The sequence below is a fragment of the Lycium barbarum genome, chromosome 2, assembly GCF_019175385.1.
Source record: "Lycium barbarum isolate Lr01 chromosome 2, ASM1917538v2, whole genome shotgun sequence".
Classification (NCBI taxonomy): Eukaryota; Viridiplantae; Streptophyta; class Magnoliopsida; order Solanales; family Solanaceae; genus Lycium; species Lycium barbarum.
Window position 1 is genome coordinate 125,455,518 of NC_083338.1, and position 22,400 is coordinate 125,477,917.

The 22,400-nt window shown below is 36.0% G+C and overlaps 2 long non-coding RNA genes across 2 annotated transcripts; both read right to left on the reverse strand.

Annotated features, from left to right (window-relative positions):
- Positions 1–2,957: 2,957 nt before the first annotated feature.
- On the reverse strand, positions 2,958–5,530 carry LOC132621938 (uncharacterized). Its single transcript, XR_009575763.1, has 4 exons — positions 5,159–5,530; positions 5,016–5,066; positions 4,232–4,277; positions 2,958–3,242 (listed from the first exon to the last, which is right to left on the reverse strand). It is a non-coding gene; the product is annotated as an uncharacterized LOC132621938 (long non-coding RNA).
- Positions 5,531–11,850: 6,320 nt separating this feature from the next.
- LOC132621945 (uncharacterized) lies at positions 11,851–14,961 on the reverse strand. Its single transcript, XR_009575764.1, has 4 exons — positions 14,863–14,961; positions 14,562–14,676; positions 13,515–13,620; positions 11,851–12,051 (listed from the first exon to the last, which is right to left on the reverse strand). It is a non-coding gene; the product is annotated as an uncharacterized LOC132621945 (long non-coding RNA).
- Between the last annotated feature and the right edge of the window lie 7,439 nt (positions 14,962–22,400).

A 22,400-nucleotide genomic window follows, 5' to 3' on the forward strand; every position in this document is an offset into this window, starting at 1 on the left:
TATATATACTATATATACTATATATATTAAGTTATACACATATATAAGTATATAAGTATATATATTATATAGATATATATAGTATATATATTAAGTATATATATTATATAAATATATATAGTATATATATTAAGTATATATTGTATATATAGTAGATATGTATATATAGTATATAATATATATACTTATATATGTGTATAACTTAATATATATACATATATATAGTATATATATTAAGTTATACATATATTTAGTATATATATTAAGTTATACATATATATAAGTATATATATATGTAAGTTATACATATATATGTGTACGAAAAGCACTATTCTGTATTGCTGACTTGCTGTTAGGCTGTAAGTCAGTAAATATTTAAACTTTAATTATAAAGTTGTATAACATATGTAAATATACCTACAATATACAAATAAATACTATAATATATATATATATATATATATATATATATATATATATATATATATAATACAAAAAACAAAACAAAAAATATTTTAACCAATCCAAACCGGACCGGTTCCGGTTTGGACTTTAAAACCGGTTAACCGGAACCGGCCGGTTTCCTAACCGGTTCCCGGTCCAGTTCCGGTTGGAACCGGTTGACAGGCCTAGGTCCACACAACCTATGCATATTATATTTGCATTGCATCATGTCCAATCTACGTGTCCACTAACAGATCTTGCTTATACAATTAGTCATATGTTGGAAGAGGTGAAGAATCTTTAATCTTGTAACTACTAATTTGTATTAAAATATAATTAATAATTAAGTAATATAATGCTTTATGATGAAAGAATGGACATCTTTTCTCGACAAAATAACCGTCCAGGCGTGATTACTGCATCCTTTATGGATTAATGTGTTATGTTGTGTATGACACACATCCACAACTGAATGCCGGATTCATGTTCCTGAATTTGTAGCTAAGGTGTCATGATGCCATGTTTTTACACTTATCCACTTTGTCTTATTGCTGCCACCTCACCCCCACTCACGTTGATCATGCCAATCAAGGAATTAGCCCATAACCTTAATTAATTCCTAGACTTCCATTATAATTTCCCACGAAACAAAATTATACCCATAATTAATTTTTTTTTATCTCAATTCACTTAAATAATGACCATTTTTTAATGCACTCCATTTGCTCATTGTTATGACCATGTGATATAACACTAGTTCATAACCTCATTGGTCACACATAAAATATTATTTTTTTATCATCGTCGTCACACTTTTTCGTCTTAAATCATTTGAGGACTTCATTCCTTGTATACATCGAGTTCTTGATTTTCATCCTTGGATATGATCGAATTTTTCGGGCTCGGGTAAGTTTGCTCATGTTGGACGATTAATTTTTTAATTTAATTTTTTTTTAGTCCGAAAATACGGGATATAACATCCTTCCCCCTTAGGAACATTCGTCCTCGAATGTTAAACTAGTCCGGCGCACCCAGTACTTCCTTACATGTTCTTTTCTTTCATTTCTCCAATCTATGTCCATCTTTTATTTCGTGCACGAGGAATCTCATGTTATTCCCGTATCCTTCAGAAAACACAACTTCTACATAAGCCTTTTCTCATTTTCAAATCATATTCTGTTTATCTCTATTTATTCTTATTACACCAGTCATTTCTGGTATTTGTTCTGTCTTGTTGCTCATTTTTTTCCTAGATCACCTTTAGTACTTTACCAACAACACATGAAATATATGATCCTAGACAGCCCACAAGTATAAGTTTTTACTCCACAAATTCCATCTCTAATTAGTCGATGAGAACTGATAAAATGTTACTATAAGGTATTCTCCAACCACCAGCAGCAGAAAACTAGAGTCCGACAAGCACCACAGAACTTCTTAGTACTTAATTCACATAGTTTACCTCCATATATTTTTTTGAGTCATAAGCGAATCATTTAATTCCCAACCGCTTGTCATACGCTTTGTATTCTTCCAATAAGGTGAGACTTAATCGCCGGACATTTTTGCCCTTCAACATAGGCTTTTTCTAAAGCAAAATGTGGTTGGGACGTATTCCGGTCCGTTTAAATGAATTGCGAATTCGCTGCTCATATATGCTTTCTCGAAATAAAATTTCCCAAATAAGGATGATGCTTCTTACGAATGGCATGGAGGGTATCTCTTAAGCTTTAATCCAACATAATAGATTTACCCTATCGGTATCGACTTTCAAGACTCATTAAGAACTTATATCTCATTCTCCTTTTTATATTTCTGGAAAAAATTTGGCAGAGTTTCCTCTGTATTTCTTACTATCCCAAAACCTGCACGCAGGAAATACCAACAATGCCTCACAGGGCCAACATATATACGTATATATCATACCGTATCATAGCAACACAGGGCTCCCAATTTCCAGAAAAAAATATAAAGATGTCGGGACTTACTTCACATATCGCACCTCGAGACGTACCTGATCCTTTAACGATCTGTCCTGTTACACCTTCCTATCTACCTTCTCTTTCATCCTTCAACTTTACATTTCAACCATATTTCAATATTCTTACCTTATCCGACATGCCTCTTTCGCACCATTGCTTACCTGTGTACTGTGTAGTTCCCAATATCATCAGTCACTTTCTTCTGTCGATGTCGTTCTTCAGCTGAAATCAAGGGTTAGTAAAAGGAATTTCATTTCCTATGGCTGGGCTCTATCGCACGGTCTAAGATCGAAAGAAAGGTAACATCCTAAATGCCCTGTAGCCTCTTGTTTATAGATGTGGTGCACAACACACCGATAAACAAGAATCTACTAGACACGGTCTGTAGACATTCCGAGAACCAAACCGCTCTGATACCACTTTTGTCACGACCCAACCCCGTAGGCCGCGACTAGTGTCCGTGCTGGACACCCGTACGTACCCAATAACCCAAACCAGCATATAAACAGAATATATAGATATAAAAGTCGAATGGCGTTACTATCACAGATAAACAGAAATAACGTGTGGAAGCCGATAAGGCTATCACTGAACACATCGATCCAAAACATATACACAACACACATGTATGTCTGCAGACCTCTACGAACAACAAACAAGTCATAAGACGGGACAGGGCCCCGTCATACCCCTGAATAACATACATATGTGCAACAGAAGAGTCTGTACCCAAAATATAGGCTCCGGACAAAGGAGCACTCCAAGATAGCAGAATAGGATCCTAAGCGGGCGGATCAACAAATCGATCTTCTGTACCTGCGTGGCATGAAACGCAGCCCCCGAAGAAAGGGGGTCGGTACGGAAAATGTACTGAGCATGTAAAGCATGAAACATAGTAATAGACTCATACTGAGACAAGGTGTGTAGGACCCAATGCAACAAACAGAATTTTATAAAACTTGCCTTTGAACATATTTCATCTGTATCATTCTCTTATCAATATCAATGTAGATTTTTGTAATCAAAGCTGCAAAATCATTCTGTATATAACATATATAACGTGTCCCGGCCCTTTTATGAGGGACTCGGTAATTAAAATCATAGCATCATAAACATAAACATATACGTGTCCCGGCCCTTTAATAAGGGACTCGGTAATTAAAATCATAGCATCATAATCATAAACATAGACGTGTCCCGGCCCTTTCCTGAGGGACTCGGTAATGAGGAATATATGCCCTCCTGGCCACCATCTCCATATCATCATATCATCATATCATCATATATATATAACGTGTCCCGGCCCTCTAGTGAGGGACTCAGTGATTAATATAGTAAACATGCGCACGAAAATGTGTCCTGGCCCGGGACTCAGTGAAGGATATAGCGATAAGCACGAGCAGAATAATAAGCAACCACATATATGCAAATCATCTTTTGAGACTCAATAGATAAGTAACTGACCAGCTCTAAAATATTAGGATAATAATCATATTCAATTCTTTTCAACTCTCATTACAAGCCATAGCAAGGAACGTTTCAGCTTTCATGTACATGTATCAATTTCCATGATGTAGTTTTTGAAAGTCAAGTATGCTTCTATTCATGCCATTCTTTTAAGAGTAGGAACTTCTATACATCATTCATTAGTCAATCATATAGTAGGCTCGTGACAATAGCATTAAGGAAATATAGAATCATAAGTCATGCATGGAACTAGAGAATAGAATTTACCCCAAGGTTCATACCATTTCATACTTACGTCTAGGACATGCCAAAAGAAAGAAGGAATAGGCTTTACATACCTGTTAGCGGCTATTCGTAACCCATTCGTCTTGTCGCTCTTTTAGCCTATTTATATAAGAGTAACGTTATTGTTAGTAACTATATTACCTGGTTTACAAATCCATAGCCTATTTCTTATCGAACCTATATTCCAGCTTATACATATTCTTGTTTAAGATTTTCTATTATCTAAAATTTAGCGAAAATCCGGCAGCAGTTCCCCTATATTTTCACCTATCCAAAATTTCCAATTGCTCTCCTATTACCACAACAATACCAACAACAAGTAAATCCCAAAAACACAACATGCATGTCCATAACACTTTCGTGATACTCTATAACGAGCGACAAGCTCGAATTACAATCCGTATACTCCATGACACCTTTTCGTATGTTTTCTTCTTAACCTTAAAAATATTCTCAATATGATAAGGACATCCTTTACCACAAATCTCGGCTTTATATCATATATTTACAACAAGAAAAACAGCCCACAACTCCAACTTTATCAATTGACAATTCTATTCGTAAGTTCGCGTTTATTCCATCAATTCCTATATCGATAATTGTATACACTTCTTTATTTTCGTATATACATTGTATAACAACAAGCAGGATAACAATAACTACAACACGTTTCACGATATTCCAGCTCACTAAATAATTTATAATAACCACCAAACAGTCCGTATGATAACAATAACCATTTATCCGATTTCCCGCAATTGATTTCGTAGTTCCCGTCTCACAATTTAACTATGACCTGAATGAATTTAAATATATCCAGGAGAGAGGATTTCTTACCTCATATGCCATAAACTATTCTTCTTCCATCTTACTTTACTTCGTAGAAATCTTCGATTCATCATAATCCAGAGGGAACTAGTGTTAGAATCATAAACTCGTTGAAGAAATAATTATAGAAGAATGAAATCATTCTTACTTACCCTTCAAATCAACACTTCTCCTTTACGTTTTGGTGCTGGTGTGGAAATATATATGATGCCTTCAACGTAATCAACAGAATTTTCCTAATTTGCTCAAGACCTCTTACACGTTATAAAATATTTCCTTTTGATAAGAGTAACCAAAATACCTTGTAGTCATTTGATGCCTCCAAAATATATAAATATAGTGCATAACCGATCTTAAATGGGTTCTTCATTGTGGACAGTGGGGTCCACTCTTGTTGACCATTACTTTATAGTAATTCACTTATCATAAGGTGTCACTCATTTATACACATACAAAATGTGTAAGCACTTGTTGCTCCTTAAGTGTTACTCTCGTGAGAAGCCCCTAAAAGAAAAGGGCAGATCCCATTTATTTCTTGTTGGTGGCCGTGGGGTCCACAAAACCTATGCATATTATATTTGCATTGCATCATGTCCAATCTACGTGTCCACTAACAGATCTTGCTTATACAATTAGTCATATGTTGGAAGAGGTGAAGAATCTTTAATCTTGTAACTACTAATTTGTATTAAAATATAATTAATAATTAAGTAATATAATGCTTTATGATGAAAAGAATGGACATCTTTTCTCGACAAAATAACCGTCCAGGCGTGATTACTGCATCCTTTATGGATTAATGTGTTATGTTGTGTATGACACACATCCACAACTGAATGCCGGATTCATGTTCCTGAATTTGTAGCTAAGGTGTCATGATGCCATGTTTTTACACTTATCCACTTTGTCTTATTGCTGCCACCTCACCCCCACTCACGTTGATCATGCCAATCAAGGAATTAGCCCATAACCTTAATTAATTCCTAGACTTCCATTATAATTTCCCACGAAACAAAATTATACCCATAATTAATTTTTTTTTATCTCAATTCACTTAAATAATGACCATTTTTTAATGCACTCCATTTGCTCATTGTTATGACCATGTGATATAACACTAGTTCATAACCTCATTGGTCACACATAAAATATTATTTTTTTATCATCGTCGTCACACTTTTTCGTCTTAAATCATTTGAGGACTTCATTCCTTGTATACATCGAGTTCTTGATTTTCATCCTTGGATATGATCGAATTTTTCGGGCTCGGGTAAGTTTGCTCATGTTGGACGATTAATTTTTTAATTTAATTTTTTTTTAGTCCGAAAATACGGGATATAACACTTAGTTTGGGAGGAGGGAAATTGCTTCGTGTTGACTCGAAGCTTGACTTTGTTCGCACTCTATCCATCTTCTGTTCGAACCTTGTGATCTCCGTCCAAGCCTTTGTAGATGATTAGTAGTGAAAGCTTTTAAGAAAATATAATCATTTGAAAATATATATGTAAATATATGTACATAGGTTGTAAAAATGTAACACCTCGTAACTTCGGACGAAAGTTTGACTCATAAGATGATAATATAATGGAACCAATATGAGGGTTATAGGAAGTGTTTTGAAAACCAATTAAGTCATAGGAAATGTCTTTGGGCAAGGAAAAGTTGGAAGCCACTCTACGGGGCATGTTTGCAAGTGAGTTTATAGAAGGTCTTACTTCCAACGACCATAACCCCTCTATTAATTTGGAATTTGGGAAGACTTCCTTGATCAAAGTTGTAGCCCTTTGAAATAGCTTTCCAACGGTATATTATGGGTCTTGAACGGAGCTATGTACAAGAAGTTATGCCTATTTTACCGAACACTATACAGAACCGACACCCGTCGCTTCTCGGGGCGCGTGAGGGCGCGTGGGAGAGCGCGCGATGGTCCCGCTTCGCGGACCGATCGCGCAACTCTGCGTTTGTAGCTGCAGAATGTTGCGCGATGCAGCCGCATCGCGGAACCATCGCGAAACAGGTCAATTACGGGTCAAAAGTCGGGTTTACGCGTTTTCTTGTTATATTTGGGGTTGGGGTTTATTTCCCCAACACCCCATTCACGAAAATTCTCTCTAAACTCAGAGAAAACAAATCCCAAACCTCAAGATCTTCCAAGGTAAGTTTTTATCATGATTCTAGGTTGAATTTAAATCCCTAATCCCTTTTCTAACTTAAGTAAACTCTTCTAATCCATAGAGTTAGGATTGGAACATTATTGTTGGATGTGGAAACCCTAGAACCCGAATTCAAGAGGATTGGACTCCAAAAAGGTAATGTTTCTACTCCCTAATCATTTATAGTTGTGAATTGATGAATTCTTGGGAGAATAATAATTGGATTTTTTGGAGAGAATTATATGAACTAGGCTAGAGTTGTTGGATTGTTGACTCGGGATTGTTGTATTCATATGGGTGATGAAGAATGATGTTAATTGCATCTAATTGAGATTGTAGAAATAACTAGAAGTAATAGAATGGGGATTGGGTGAAGAAGACACCATTAATGAGGGTTATAGAGTTTCATGCCAACTAAGTGTTTGATAAAATGCTTAGATGAACAAAACATGGATATTGTTGCTAATATAGAGTCCCTATGGCTTGTATTGCTATAGATTGAAGTTTGAAAGGATTGAAGGACATTGGGATACGCTCAAAAGCGGGAAGTTAAGGTATGTAGAACTTCCATCTACATGTGGGAACCTCTACGTTTTTCCCCATGATCCGTTTCGTAAAATCTATGAAGTTCAAATCCTAGGGCATTAAACCCAACATATTGGTAGCCCGTAATTATGTATGTATGTACACGAGTTTTGTATCTATGTTCGTTATTGTATTCCTAACCTTCCATTATGGATATTAGGAATCCTAACTTAATCCATGAATCATGAATTCTTTCTCATGTGTTCTCATTATGTTCATATGAAACTGCATGAGTTATTTTGCAAGTCATAAACATGTTTTCAAGTCAACTACAAATACATGATTATGAACTATTGTATTACTCATAACTCAAGGATATGTTTACAAGATTATTGCATGAACTCACGTTTACAAGTCATTTCGTGAAATCATGATTTCAAGACAAGTACAAGTAAATTCACGAAATTCATGGGCTTTTTAGCCAACTATATTATGTTCATGTTTTTGGGAGTTGCACAAATTACCGAGAAGGCTCAGATAGCCTGAAACTACGGAGCCACCATAGGACAAGGATCGCTCCGCCCAGATAAGACGATACCTTAATTTTACACTGAATGGATCCATCAGGTACCTTACTACCTCAGGCAAGGTATGAGGGCTCTGCTGGTCCGGCGAGGTACAAGACTCCACGTACCCACGTGGTAAATTACTACCTTATACCCTGGCAAGGTATAGGGGCTCTGCTGGTCCGGCGAGGTACCAGACTCCACGTACCCACGTGGTGATATGATATGATATGATATGTCGGTTTATGAAATGCTCTCCCTACTTATCATGTTTTACTCATGTTATGTATGTGTATATGTACTCATGCTCATGTTCATGTCCAAGTTTCCAGTTTCAGTTCTTATCATGTTATTCCATGTCCCCTGTTGTTTCTTCCGGTTGCTTTACATACCAGTACATTCAATGTGCTGACGTCCCCTTTTATTTCCCGGAGGCCTGTATTTCACGATGCAGGTACGGAGTTACAGGATGACGCTTCTGATCATTAAGATTTACTCGTACCAGCTTATCGGTGAGCTCCATCTCATTCGGGGTTTAAACATTGTATTTCTCTGTTTAGTTTTGCATGTAAAGGTATGCTGGGGGCCTTGTCCCAGTAATTATGTTTTCCAGTCAGACTCATGATAGAGGTTTCATAGACTAGACCAGTCAGTTATGTTATGTCAGACATTTGGAGTCGTATAGCCATTTTGGCTCACTCATGTTTTAAACAAGTACTTTATTAAGTATTATGAATTATTACGTTTTACAAAGGCTCATCATGCATTCACGTTATATTCCGCTTATGTTATGCATCATGATGATTTAGCAAGTCATGTGGTTCGCTCGGTCACATGTAGTCAGGCACCGAGTGCCGTGTTACGTCCAGGCCATGGTTCGGGGCGTGACAAAAAATTTCTGCCAACTTTTAGATTGTAACACTTTCGAAAAAATTGAAACGTCCTTTGACTACATACTTCTTGTCTGGTAGCTTGAATCAAGTGTAATTTGGCTATGTCTAATTGTTCCCTATCCATGTCTTCCCAAAATTTCCCCAATTTTGGTTTCAGAAGAGTATACTAAACTTATGTTGGGGTGAGACCGAACCTTATGTAGGGTGCCTAGTATCCCACCGAGAAAATCAGTTCAGGCATAGTTCTCCTTACATACAAATAATAAGGATTTTTTTTTGTTTTTACTACAATGAAACCGAGCCCTACGTGGCTGCCTATGTATCCCGCCGAGGGAATCAGATTAGCGTAGTTCGTAATTACATGAAAAAAATGAAAATTACAAGTCAAAAAGAACCTATCTAAAGTCGTCCTTTGATGTAGTGTCTTGACTTCTCTTGATTGGATAGGCTTCATGCATGAATATTGTCTTGTTCTCATAGTCCTTGTTTGATTCTTCGGTCTGTATGTCTGCTTCCCATTCTTCAAAATCTTGTTTGGCATACAAACTTTCCCATTTGTTTCGTTATATGTCACAATCATAAAATTGACAGATTTGATAATTTATATATTATAACAAAAGATAAGTAAAAGACAGTTAAGAAAAATAGAAAACGCATTCATAGATTTTTTAAGTTTTCAAAAGACGAGGCAAAATAACATAAAGTATTAGGCACGATTCAAGCCTCAAATTGTTTTTGATGGTGCTATTTCAAAAAGCATTGCTACTTGTTCATTCTACCAAGACTCTTGGCGAACCAGGGACGGAGTACAAGTCCAATTCTTCAAAGTATCTTCTGGTTCGGCACCCTAGCTAGTCAGTGTCTCTGCATTATAAGTAGTTGTAGCAGCATCCACCATTCCAATTGGTAGGATTGTTCTGTTCAAGTTTCAAGCTTTCTCGGTAGCTATCATGTTCACATTGACATTCCTTTGGTTAGGTAGAGGGTTTTTGCTCACATTGGATTGAGCTCAATAAGTTGAACTGCTCCTTCCTTGATTAAGGCTTCAATCTTATTTGTTAGACCATAGCAATCCTTAGTATCATGCCCAGCAACTCCAGAATGACATGCACAATTCTTGGAACCATCAAACCATTTTAGGATAGGATCGAGGATTTTCCCTTTAATTGGTTGTATCATACCCGCTGCTTTTAACCTTTCAAATAACTGAGCCAATGGTTCGACTATTAGGGTGTAATTACGAGTGTTTCTTACTTTGGGGTTTGGATGGGGTCTGAATTTGGTATTTAGAGGATTCCGATAGACTGGAACCTGGTATGGTTATTGTTGTGATTGTGGATTTAGGTAAGTAGAGGTTCGGGGTTGATAGTAGTTTGGTTGGATGTTATAGATGGGGTGAAAATATGGTGGGCTTTGGTAAAAAGTATGACAAAAGGTTCAAGAGGCTTCAGTGTATCGGCATGGGTCAGAGGATTTGGATGGATGATTTTTATGACCCGTATTCGGCTTATGTCGCTTGTGTTCACAGTTAGTCATGGCAGAAGATACCTTTTTCCTTTCCCTTTTACTCTAGTCGACTCAGATTGAATGATTTTGTTGGTGGTGTACAAAGTTGTTGAGTTTGAGATCTTTCCAGACTTGATTCCTTCCTCTAAGATAATCCCCGTATTGGAAACTTCTAGGAACTTTCGACTTACCATGCTTATCATCTTCTCATAAAATATACCGTCTAGAGACTCAATGAACATTACGGTCATGTTATTTTCGCTCATGCATGGCTGTACTTTGGATGCTTCAGACCTCCAACGCAAAGCATATTCTTGGAATGACTCTATAGATTTCCTCTTCAACCTTGTCATGTAGAGCCTGTCTGGCATAACATCTGTATTAAAATTGAATTGGTCCATAAAATCTTGAGCCATGCCGGTCTAACTTTGCCATTTTCGAGGATTTTGTTGTGCATACCATATGAGGGCGTTACCAACCAAACTCCTCATAAACAATTTCATCCTGATGCCTTCATCTTTTCTTACTTCCCCTAATCTGTCACAATAAGTTATCAAGTGTACATGAGGATCGTCTGTGCCATCAAACGTGTCAAACTTGGGTGGCTTGTAACCCATGGGCAAGTCAACATCAGGGCGAACACACAAGTCCTCGTATTCTATTCTTTTAATGCCCCTAGTGGTTCGATGACTTTTCAAATTTTGTTTCAGACTGCACACTTCCTTTGCTACCAAATCATCGGATTCTTCTATATCCTCATACTTATCAAAATTGGGTTAGAACTTTACCGCCTTTTGGGTAGTGAATGTTTGGGATTTGACTGCATGTTGCGCGTTAGGAGTGGAAACATGTGCCCTTGATATATGTTGGGTGATTGGATAAGTTTGGTCAGCCATGGCGGAGTCAACATAAATCAACTTTTCTTTGGGGAGTAATTAAAAAGAAAGAAAAAATACAAATGATTTTAGTTTGAGATGAAAATGTCAAGAAAGTCATGTTTATATAAGGTCAAGTAAGTCATGTAGCAAATAAGTCATCAAATAAAGTCAAGTGATTATAAAGTAGCATGTAAACAAGTGTATCAAACAAAGATAATGTGTCCTAATATGCATGTTACCTCTTTGTGCTAGAGGTAGGCCTAACGTGTATTTGATGGGTAAAATGTGTCATAATGCGTCATCCCATTGCTCCTGATTAATTAAACAAATTCTATTTCCCAAAATAAAGTACAAAAGTAGTGTAATTTTTATTACATATCAAATGAATACAACATAAAGTACTTTCTAATCTAAGTAAAGTAAATACAAGTTTGTCATGTCTAAACTTCTTGGCTCCATTTTGAGATGTCGTCGGTTCTCATCCGTTGTTGATCGAGGCGTACTCCAATGTAAGGCCTTCATACCTGTCATAAAAATTTAGTCATTCCCTCCCTCCTAAAGTTTAATTAGTTAGAGCAAATGGTCAATATCTAGGCACAATTATCCTTCAAACATGCACATAAAGTATGATAAAGTGTCATTTAGGGTCGTGGACCCACTTGAACGTTTGGGTAAAGTCAACTAATGGGATTAATACACCAAGGGTATTAAACCTCCTAGGTCATGAAATGTATGATCCTAGTAAAGGGTGTTGGTTTAGCTTTACGCTAGGTTCACTATGAGTGGGTTCACTAGACGCAGGGATCCCGAGCGGACTACTCGAGTGAGAAGGCTACGTGGTCACACAGAAAATCCGGACACCCCGCGCATATGCCAACTCTCCTAAAATTTGGAATTTTGAAAGAAATTTGCGGGTGCGCAAAACACACCTCGCATGTACGTGTGATAGTGTGAATTTCCAGAAGTGGAGAAAAGTGATACGGGATGACAGTTTATATCAAAACAGTAACACATAAAAAAATTTATATCAAACAAATAATTGATAGCATGTAAAAACAGTTAACAACAAATAAAGTAATTAAAACAAGCACACAAAACCTAATTAAACTAAGTCTGTTATGGTTAGAACCTAAGTATCCCCAACGGAGTCGCCAAGCTGTTATACCCTATTTTAACCAGGATCAAAATGGTTTACAACATTTCGGTAATTTCGCGGTTAATTAAATTTAAGGAGTCGCCACCTAATTGTTTATGTTGAATTAGGACACCTAAAGTTTACTAAAGTGATTGTCTAAAGTTAACTCCATTTTAAAGTCTACGAGACCAAAAAATTCTAGGTAAGGGTTCAATTAATCTAAAGGGAAGGTATTAAGCACCCTTTAAGATCCATTAAAAATGGTTAACCGGTCGGACTTAGAGTTGATAAAAAAAGGCTAAGTATTAACGCATGATAAAACTTAATGTTTTTTATAGTCCAAGTGTAGAGAGGAAAACAGCTAACAGTATTAAGTTTAGAGAAAATATTTGTAAATGTCAATTTTAGCTATAGTAGCCATTATCTTGATGTAAAGACTTTAAGGAGGTTCAAGTTTCATATGTAGAAAACATTTAAATTGCTTAAACAAATCAAACCTGACATGTTGAAAGGCTGCCTAATCTGGAAACATCTTACTTCATGTTAGAAAAGGAAATTAATTATGTGGGCATACATTCTTAAAAAGTTGTTACGTTACTACTTAGTCAAACGCAAATAATCGAAATTTGATTTGAAAATGTTTCTTCACTTGTAAAACAAAAACGGGTGACAACCTAAAACGTTTGTTGAATATTACCTATAAATTAGATAGTAACTTAGGTCTTAACAGTCAATAACACAAAAATGGAAATAAAAAAGCTAGTCACACAGGAAACTTTAAGAACACCAACTAGAAAGCAAAATATATAGCATAAAATGGTAAAAGCCATTTCCAGCTTTCATAAGGAATACCAATGTTCTGCAATGCGCTACTTAGGAAATTTAAGATCGTAGACAGCGGATGAAGTGCGGACTCCGTAAAGGGTGTCGTTGAGTCTCAAAGTGAAACTCTTTGGCTCTGATGTACATGCCACATAAAGAAAAGTAACAGTGAGGGTGGAGGGAGGAAATCCGATTCTTATATCAAATGCAGCGGACATATATAAGTAAAAATGGAATCACTCCACCACATTCAAAGCATTCATATCTTGTAAACTAGCATATTTCACATAATGAAAGGAAGCAAGGCAAACATGCTAGTAATTATCCCAAAATACACTATCCAAGCAGTGCACTAATTAGCGGTTAAAGGTGTCCTCATTTTAATTGTAATATGAAATTAAAAGAACATGTTTTCTAATAGCCATAGGAGAAATGAAAGGAACAGGGATATTTAGTATACAAATACTATCATAGAGAAGGCAAAATTTTAGCATCTACACATAATACAAGCATAATATATCAGGAATCAATTTCCTATAAAGTACATGTAAGGATCTTAAGTCATGACATCATTCATTTTCTATTCAACTTAGCAATCAATTTACGGAAATATCTCCCAAAAACAAAGAGTTCCTAATACAATTTGAAGACAAGGTAGCAGCAACATGTATTTTAGAATATACCATCACTCAAAGTGATAGTTAAAATATATGTATATATATATATATATATATATATATATATATATATATATATATATATATATATATATAGGTGGATGGGAGTCTTAACCATGTTGCTACACATCATATATTACTCATCTAGCTAGAATAGCAAGGTATTTTACCTAAGCATAGTTTCACAAAGCATGATCTTTTAAAATGGCCGAAAGCTAAAATATTATCAAATGAAACTTTACATTCTGAAACTCCAGAAATAACCTTGACATGATTTATTTCATGAACTTTTCATAAAAACATATTCGGATATAAATTAGTGGCAGGGACTAAGACATGACTACTTTTTAGACATAAAATGTATTAACAAACTGAAAATAGAATAAGGTTTAGGTCTAACCATTTTGTGGTGCAGTGAACTAGGACGTCGGAGCCTCGAATATACTCTCTCGTTATGAACAAATCCGAATCTCGACACAAATGAGTTCAAATGACTCTGTCACGGCTAAAGTTCACTGAGACAGAAAAAAAAGCTTTAGAAGATGATAGTGTATTTTCAAGGTGTTGAATGGCGGCTGACCTCTTTAAAGCAATAGTATTGATATTGAAATTATGGTAAAACTCAAGTGTCAAAAGGGTGTTTTCGGCAGAGAGTTTAAGATGTATTTATAGGAGAAGAATGCTAGGGTCTGATCTCTTACCCGGAAATGGAAGACAATACTCTGCCATGGCTGATGAATATTGGAGCTTTGCTTGAAAGAGGAAAAGGAGGAGAGAGGGAAGTGTGCGGCTGATTTGGAATAGCAATTAGGTTTGGAGAAATGAGTTAAAAGAATTACGGGTTGGACTCTTATGTTGGCTAGTGGGCTGCGAATTTGGGCTAGAATGGACAGATTTTAGACATAAACATATGGGCTAAATATTTGGTCTGCTTTGGGGCTCACTTTGGCTGAAATTCATGGCCTTTTCTTTCTTCAAATTAATTTCTTTGGGCTTCTTTGTCAATAGCTTGGACTCAATATTATATATAGAAAACAACTTTAATATCTAGAAATATACATAATATTAATAAAGTACTATTTTGAGTAAAATTAATAACAAAGCTAGATAAAAATAATATGTCCAAATTATTAATGACCAAGAAGCATAACAAAATTAATCTGAGGAAAAGTGGGACAAAATTGGTTGTCAACACATGTCATCTATACTTCCAACCCAGTCACTATCAGAATAACCAATTAAATCCAAATCTCCATCAAAATTGTACATTATCCCATAATCCATTGTTCCTTGCAAGGAGCGTAGAACACGCTTTGCAGCTCCAAAATGCAATTGGCTTGGTTCTTGCATGAATCTGGATAATAAACTAGCAGCAAACATAATGTCACGTCTTGTTGAAGTAAGGTATAACAGCCTTCCAATCAAGCTCCTGTAAAGTGAGCTACTAGCTTTCTTTGCTCCATCATCTTTTCTGAACTTCTCATTTGCTGCTAATGGTATGGCCACAGACCTGCAATCCATCATTTTAAATTTTTGAAGAATACTTTTAGTATACTTCTTTTGAGAAATAAAAATCCCTTCTTTCACTTGAGAAACTTCAATGCCCGAGAAATAATGTAGCAACCCAAGATCACTCATATCATAGGTTTGCATCATATCTTGTTTGAATTTCTGCATCATCTTCAGATCATTTCCTGTAAAAATCAGATCATCCACATAGAGGCAAACAATGACAATGCTGCCATGTTCTTGCTTCACATGCAAAGTGGCTTCGCTTTTACTTCTCTAAAAATTATTTTTCAAAAAGTATGTATCAATTGTACCAGGCTCTTGGCGCTTGCTTCAGCCCATAAAGAGCCTTTTTAGCCTGTACACCTTCTCTTCTCCCCCTTGAACAAAAAATCCTTGAGGTTGCTCAAGATAAATTTCTTCATCAAGTTTTCCATTTAGAAATGCAGACTTAACATCAAGTTGAAAAATCTTTCATTTCTTTTGTGCAGCAACAACAATCAAGTTTCTAATTGTCTCAAGACGTGCAACTGGAGAGAAAGTTTCATAGAAATCAATACTTGGCTTTTGCGTGAAACCTCTAGCAACCAACCTTGCTTTGTGCTTTTGAATTTCTCCTTCTTGATTGATTTTGGTTTTGTAAATCCATTTTAGACTTAGTACTTCTCTTTCTTTGGGTACATCCACAAGCTCCCAAGTATTATTTTTCTCATTCATCCAAATTTCTTCTACCATGGCTTTCTTCCAAACATCATGCTTTATTGCCTCCTTATAATTTTCTGGCTCAATACAAGCAAAGTTGCATCTTTGGTAGATGTCACTCAACATTCTTGTTCCTCTTGGAGGTGGTTCTTCATCTTCTGGATCTGATATTTCTCCCCCTTGAGGGACATTTTCCTCTTCCTCATCCTCTTCTTGACTTGGCACGTCTAAAGATATGATAGAAGTATTCTCCACCTTTTTATCTTTCCAATTCCATGATGTTTTTTCATTAAAAATGACATCTCTACTAACAACAAGTTTGTTAGTTTTGACATCGAGAAGCCTATAGCCTTTTGTCACATCACTATAACCAAGAAATATACATTTTTGACTCTTTTCATCCAATTTTGTTCTTTTTTCAGTAGGTATATGAGCATAACAAATACACCCGAAAATTTTAGAATGGCTTACAGAAGCTTTCATTCCACTCCAAGCTTCAACCGGTGTCTTGTCCTTCAATGCCTTTGTTGGGCACCTATTGAGAATGTACACTGCTGTATGTACTGCTTCTACCCAAAAATATTTTGGCAGCCCTTTCTCATTCATCATCGTTCTGGCCATTTCAACAATGGTTCTGTTTCTCCTTTCAGATACACCATTTTGTTGAGGAGTGTACCCTGCTGTAAGTTGTTTCTCAATGCCTTCATTTTTGCAATATTCTTCAAATTCTCGAGTTGCGTATTCACCTCCTCTATCACTGCGAATGGTTTTGATGCTGCAACCTTTTTGCTGCTCAACAAAGGCTTTAAATCTCTTGAATGTAGCAAATGTTTCTAACTTTTCTTTCAAGAAATAAACACAAGTCATTCTTGAAAAATCATCAATAAAAATTAGAAAGTACCTTTGGCTTCCCAGATATGGAGTCTTCATTGGTCGACAAATGTCTGTATGGATTAGTTCCAAAAGTACACTTACTCTCCAAGACTTCCCTTTTGGAAAAGACTTTCTATGTTGCTTTCCCATAATACAACTTTCACATGGATCCACCTTAGTATGTATCTCAGGAAGGCCTTGCACCATGTCTTTTTGCTTGAAAAGCTTCAAACCATGAAAATTCAAGTGACAAAACCTTTTGTGCCAAAGCCATGAATCATCTACAACTTCATTTTTGAAGTCATTGTAATGAAGTTGTAAAGGAAAGTTTCTTTTTATCATCTTTACTTCAACAATGACTTGATTTGGCTCAAATTTATCATAAATTCTACAATAATTATCTCTAAACACAAGAGAATAACCATTTTCCATGAGCTGACCAACACTAAGCAAATTTTCTTCCAAGTTAGGAGCATAAAGAACATCATGAATTTGCTTACCGCTCTCTTTTTTGTTGATCGAAATGGGACCTTTACCTTTTGAATCAACTAAGGCTCTATTCCCCATTCTCACTTTAGAAGTGATGATGCGATTAATTGAGAGGAAAGCCTTTTCATCTCCAGTCATATGATTGGTACAACCGCTATCAACATACCATTCATTGTTTTTTGTTGAAGCATCAGATTGAGAAGCGAAGAAAAGGTTTTCTTCCTTTTCTTCCTCCTTTCCTTCACAGAAATTTGCTTGCTCCCATTGCTTGTGCCTGCAATCCTTCTCAATATGGCCAAACTTTTTACAAAAGTTACATTAGGGCTTGCCTTTGTGCCAACATTTTTCTGCATTATGATTAGTCTTTTTGCAAATTTTACAAAAAAGACTAGTACTTTTCTCACCTTTTTCTTCAAACTTCTTAGTAGAGTCATCACGATCCTGCTTCTTTTTTGGATTGTACTTCTTTTTTTGTTGATTCTTTGAGAAATTTTGAGAATTCTCATTGGTTCTAGACTAGAAAGCCGTATCTTTGGGTTGATTCTCACGAAAAAATCTTCGCTTCTCGTATGCACGAAACGATCCAACCAGCTCTTTGATGGAAAGCTTAGAAAGATCTTTCGTCTCCTCAGCGATAGCAACAATATACTCATACTTTTCTGTGACACTAATTAGAATCTTTTCCACAACTTGTTGGTCAGAAATTTCATCACCATGATTTCTCATTTCATTAAAAATATTCATGACTCTTGTGCAATATTCATCTATTTTTTCAGATTCTATCATCTTTAAATTTTGAAACTCTCTTCTAAGAGTTTGAATATTGATAGTGCGTACCTTTTCATCACCATACACCTCAGCTTCCAGAGACTCCCAAGCTTGCTTTGCAGTCTCACAAGTAGCAATTTTTGCAAAAAAAAATGCTCTTCAGACTCCCATTTGAATTTTGCTCAAAGCTTTTGCATCTTGACGACGCTTAGCCTTAAGATTTTTCATCTCTGCTACTGAAAGTTCACCATCGTCTTCTGGCTCTTCATAGCCATTTGCAACAATAGTCCACAAACCTTCAGCTTTCAGATAAGTTTTCATTTTTATCTTCCAGTATTCAAAGTCATTTCCATCAAAAAATGGAGTAAGAACAACTGAAGAATCAGCACCTTCATTTGTTTTAGATGCCATAATTTTTTTTCTTCACCTAACCCCAGATTAAGAACGAAAACTGGTCTTGACACCAATTTGTAGGAAAGAATAGGAAGAGAATATTTTTCTTAGAGAATGCTCAAGTTGTATTAGGCTACTTAAGGCCACTTGAGATGATTACAATCATCAATTACATCTCTATTTATACTACTCAAAAAAATAATTCAAAATTCTTGCACAAATAACTAGATACATGTATCACAATTCACTAGATACATGTATCACAAACTCCTAAAAGATTTTTTGAAAAACTAAGAGATAATATTGAAAAACTAAATGATATTCTTGAAATAATAAAGGACTTCTATAAAAGTCAAGGATAGTATCGTTGTGAATGCATTAATTCCAATAGATACATACTCGCAGCTTCTGATCCTGTTTGCACCCTTCTCTCAATCAGCTTCTCTGCAGATTCCAAAGAAGAAGACGTGGTTTATGGCTTCCTCTTGATGGCACAAAGAACCCAATCTCTACGCTTCTTATCATTAAACTTGTTACACATCGCATCAGTAATAACATCAGAGAGTTTATACTCTTTCATCAACCAATGCCCATATAATTCAGCATTACAATTCTTGTTCTTGTAAGTGATGCTCTTCTTGTAGCCAATCACCTCTTTCGAACACGTTTTGCCTTGTCTTGCTGTTTCCAACGGCCATTGTTTCCCACATTGCGATTATACATGGTCTTGTTTTTCTTCTTCAACTTCGTGATGAAGAAGCAATACTGACTGCAATCGTTGTCCCCGTCATCATTACCACATGGTACTCCATGACTGTAAATCTCCCATGGTTCTTGTTGGCCGTACACATCCACGTTAGTGGTGATGAATCCAGCATCATGTATCTCCTGTCCAGCAATCAATTAATCTCAACAAGAAAGTAAGTCCTTCTGCATCTGTTGGACGAAAATGGAAACCCTCTTTAAAATTCTCCATGCTTTAATTTTTTTATGAAACAAGAAGAAAAGAAGGTCTAAGGAGGTAAGAATATATAGACAAATTTTCAGGTTTTCTGAGTCAGTCTTAGGAAATTAAGCCCAAAGCAACACTTATGAAAACTTTCTTTCCCAATCATATTTGGAAACGTTTTTCTATAACCAAGAATTAACTGAACACAAAAATATTATTCCATTTGTGTGTTAATTCCAATAATTAACTTAACCTATCCAGCTTAGCAATATTGGAGTTAGTTAATTCTGGTACTGGAATTAATTATTTCTGCTAATTGGAGGTAGTTATTTCTAGTTCAATTTACTGCAAACTGGATCTTGACTCCTATTTCATAGTTTTAAGAACATCTGAAGTAGTAACCATTGCTTCATGTGATTTGTTGTAATCATATACATCCTTTTCCTTTACGTTTCATGAAACTAACTAGCTGCTATGAATCTAAAAAACAAAAGAACCGTTCCCATTCCTTCGGAAATTTGTAGTTGGTTTCCTTTTTTTAGTAACACTAGACTTGTCCAACAACGATTTCGATGACTCCATACTTTGCTGAACTTGGAAATTGCACCTACTTAAACAAGTTAATGTTCAGTAACAATAATCTTTCCGGTAGCATACCACCATTTTCAGGATTGTCTGACTTTGAATTTGGAGGAAACAGACATCTCTGCCGTGTGCCGTTAGCCAAATGTGGTTAAAGGGAAAAAATATCCAATTTTTTTTATTACTGATACCTGGAGTCAGCTTACATTTCTAAAGCAAACTACTGAACCTAATTCCTAAGGTCAAAATAGAAAGAAAATCCATAAACACATATATAGTAGGAATCGCCAATAGGGCAGGCATTAATATGCAAAGGTTTCTTTCCAGATGGGACATCATCCACAACGTCATCATCTTTAGGTTAGGAAGTAGATCGGAAGGGCAACAAAAGCTACCCGGTCATCATGGATAAAACTACCACTCTTTAGTCAATCAGACAATGAATTGGAGTGAAGATCTTGAATGCAAGAGTGAGTTTGTCTTCGCAGAAAAGAGCCTCTTCATTGCAGCCAACCTGTGATCACCTATGATATGCTCAAACACGTGTAATTAAGTGGTGGAACAGTTGATAATTATAGTAAATTTGTGAATATTCACAAGGAAAAAGACAAAGTAATTCAACTAATTAAAGGTTAAATATGCTTAGTAAGATATAACAAAGACTAAAGTCAGAATTAATAATTGAAAAACAAAAATGCTATTAACCCTATAAAATAAAATAATTTTGCTTGTGAGCCCCTGCTATGAACTTTAGCGTAGTCGTTTTTCTTTGACCATGATGAAGACCCATTTTAATTTTGATTTTTTGCTCATCACGCGTAGACCTCCAAGCTTGGAATGAAGTCCATTTATTAAAACTAATTCTCCCACGTGGTTGATGAGTAAACTTATCTCATTATTAAATTAATTCTCCCATTATTAAACTTATCTCAACTAATTGACTCCCTTGTATAACTCAAAAGCATTATAGCACAGTTTCACCATGGCTGAAACTACAAAAGTTTTGCTCTTCACATTGTTTTTCCTTTCATTTTCAGGGGTTTACCCTGTTACTGCTGCAGTAGTGGAAGATCATCCGAGGTGCTTACGAGAATTGAAGGATTCACTAATTGATCCATTAGGAAGTTTGAAATCCTGGAACACTTTAGACAGCAGCTCTGTTTGCGGAGTTGCTGGTGTCTCTTGCTGGATAAACTCCGATGAACGGGTGATCAGCCTCGAACTTCAAGGAATGGGGCTCAGTGGACACTTACCCGATGCCTTAAAATATTGTTCTTTCTCTTTGCATCGTCTTAATCTCTCTGGGAACAGCTTATTTGGTTCCATTCCTTCGGAAATTTGTAGTTGGATGTCTTATTTAGTAAACCTTAGACTTGTCAAACAACAGCTTCTCTGGCTCTATACCTGCTGAACTTGGAAAGTGCACTTATTTGAACAACATAATGCTCAATAACAACGAACTCTCTGGAAATATTCCACCAGAAATCTCTAGTTTAAGAAGGCTCAAGGTGCTCCCCCTGTCTAACAATGATCTTTCTGGTAGCATTGCACCATTTTCAGGATTGGATGTCTTTGAATTTGCAGGAAACAGAGATCTCTGCAGTGGGCCATTAGCCAAAATGTGGTGGAATTCAAAGGTTGTGGAAGAACTTAGTCAGTGTTGCTGCAGCCAGTTTTTGGGTTATATTTTTGGGTTTGTTGTTACATCTTTCTTTGTTTTCATGGTGTGGCCCTGGTTGCTCACCAAAGCTAAATGTATCTTTCATAATTTGTTTGGATTTCTATGAGAATCACTTCATTGTTTTGCTTTCCAGTCTCTCGGTCTATTTTCCAAAATTGCAGTATGACACGATTATTAAATTATGATTTCTAACCAATGGTGATTAGCTCCATCTACGGGTTTCTTATGAAGTTTGAAAATGACCCTGCACTTCTATTCATTGAAGTTAAACAAATGGATCACTGGCTTCTTTC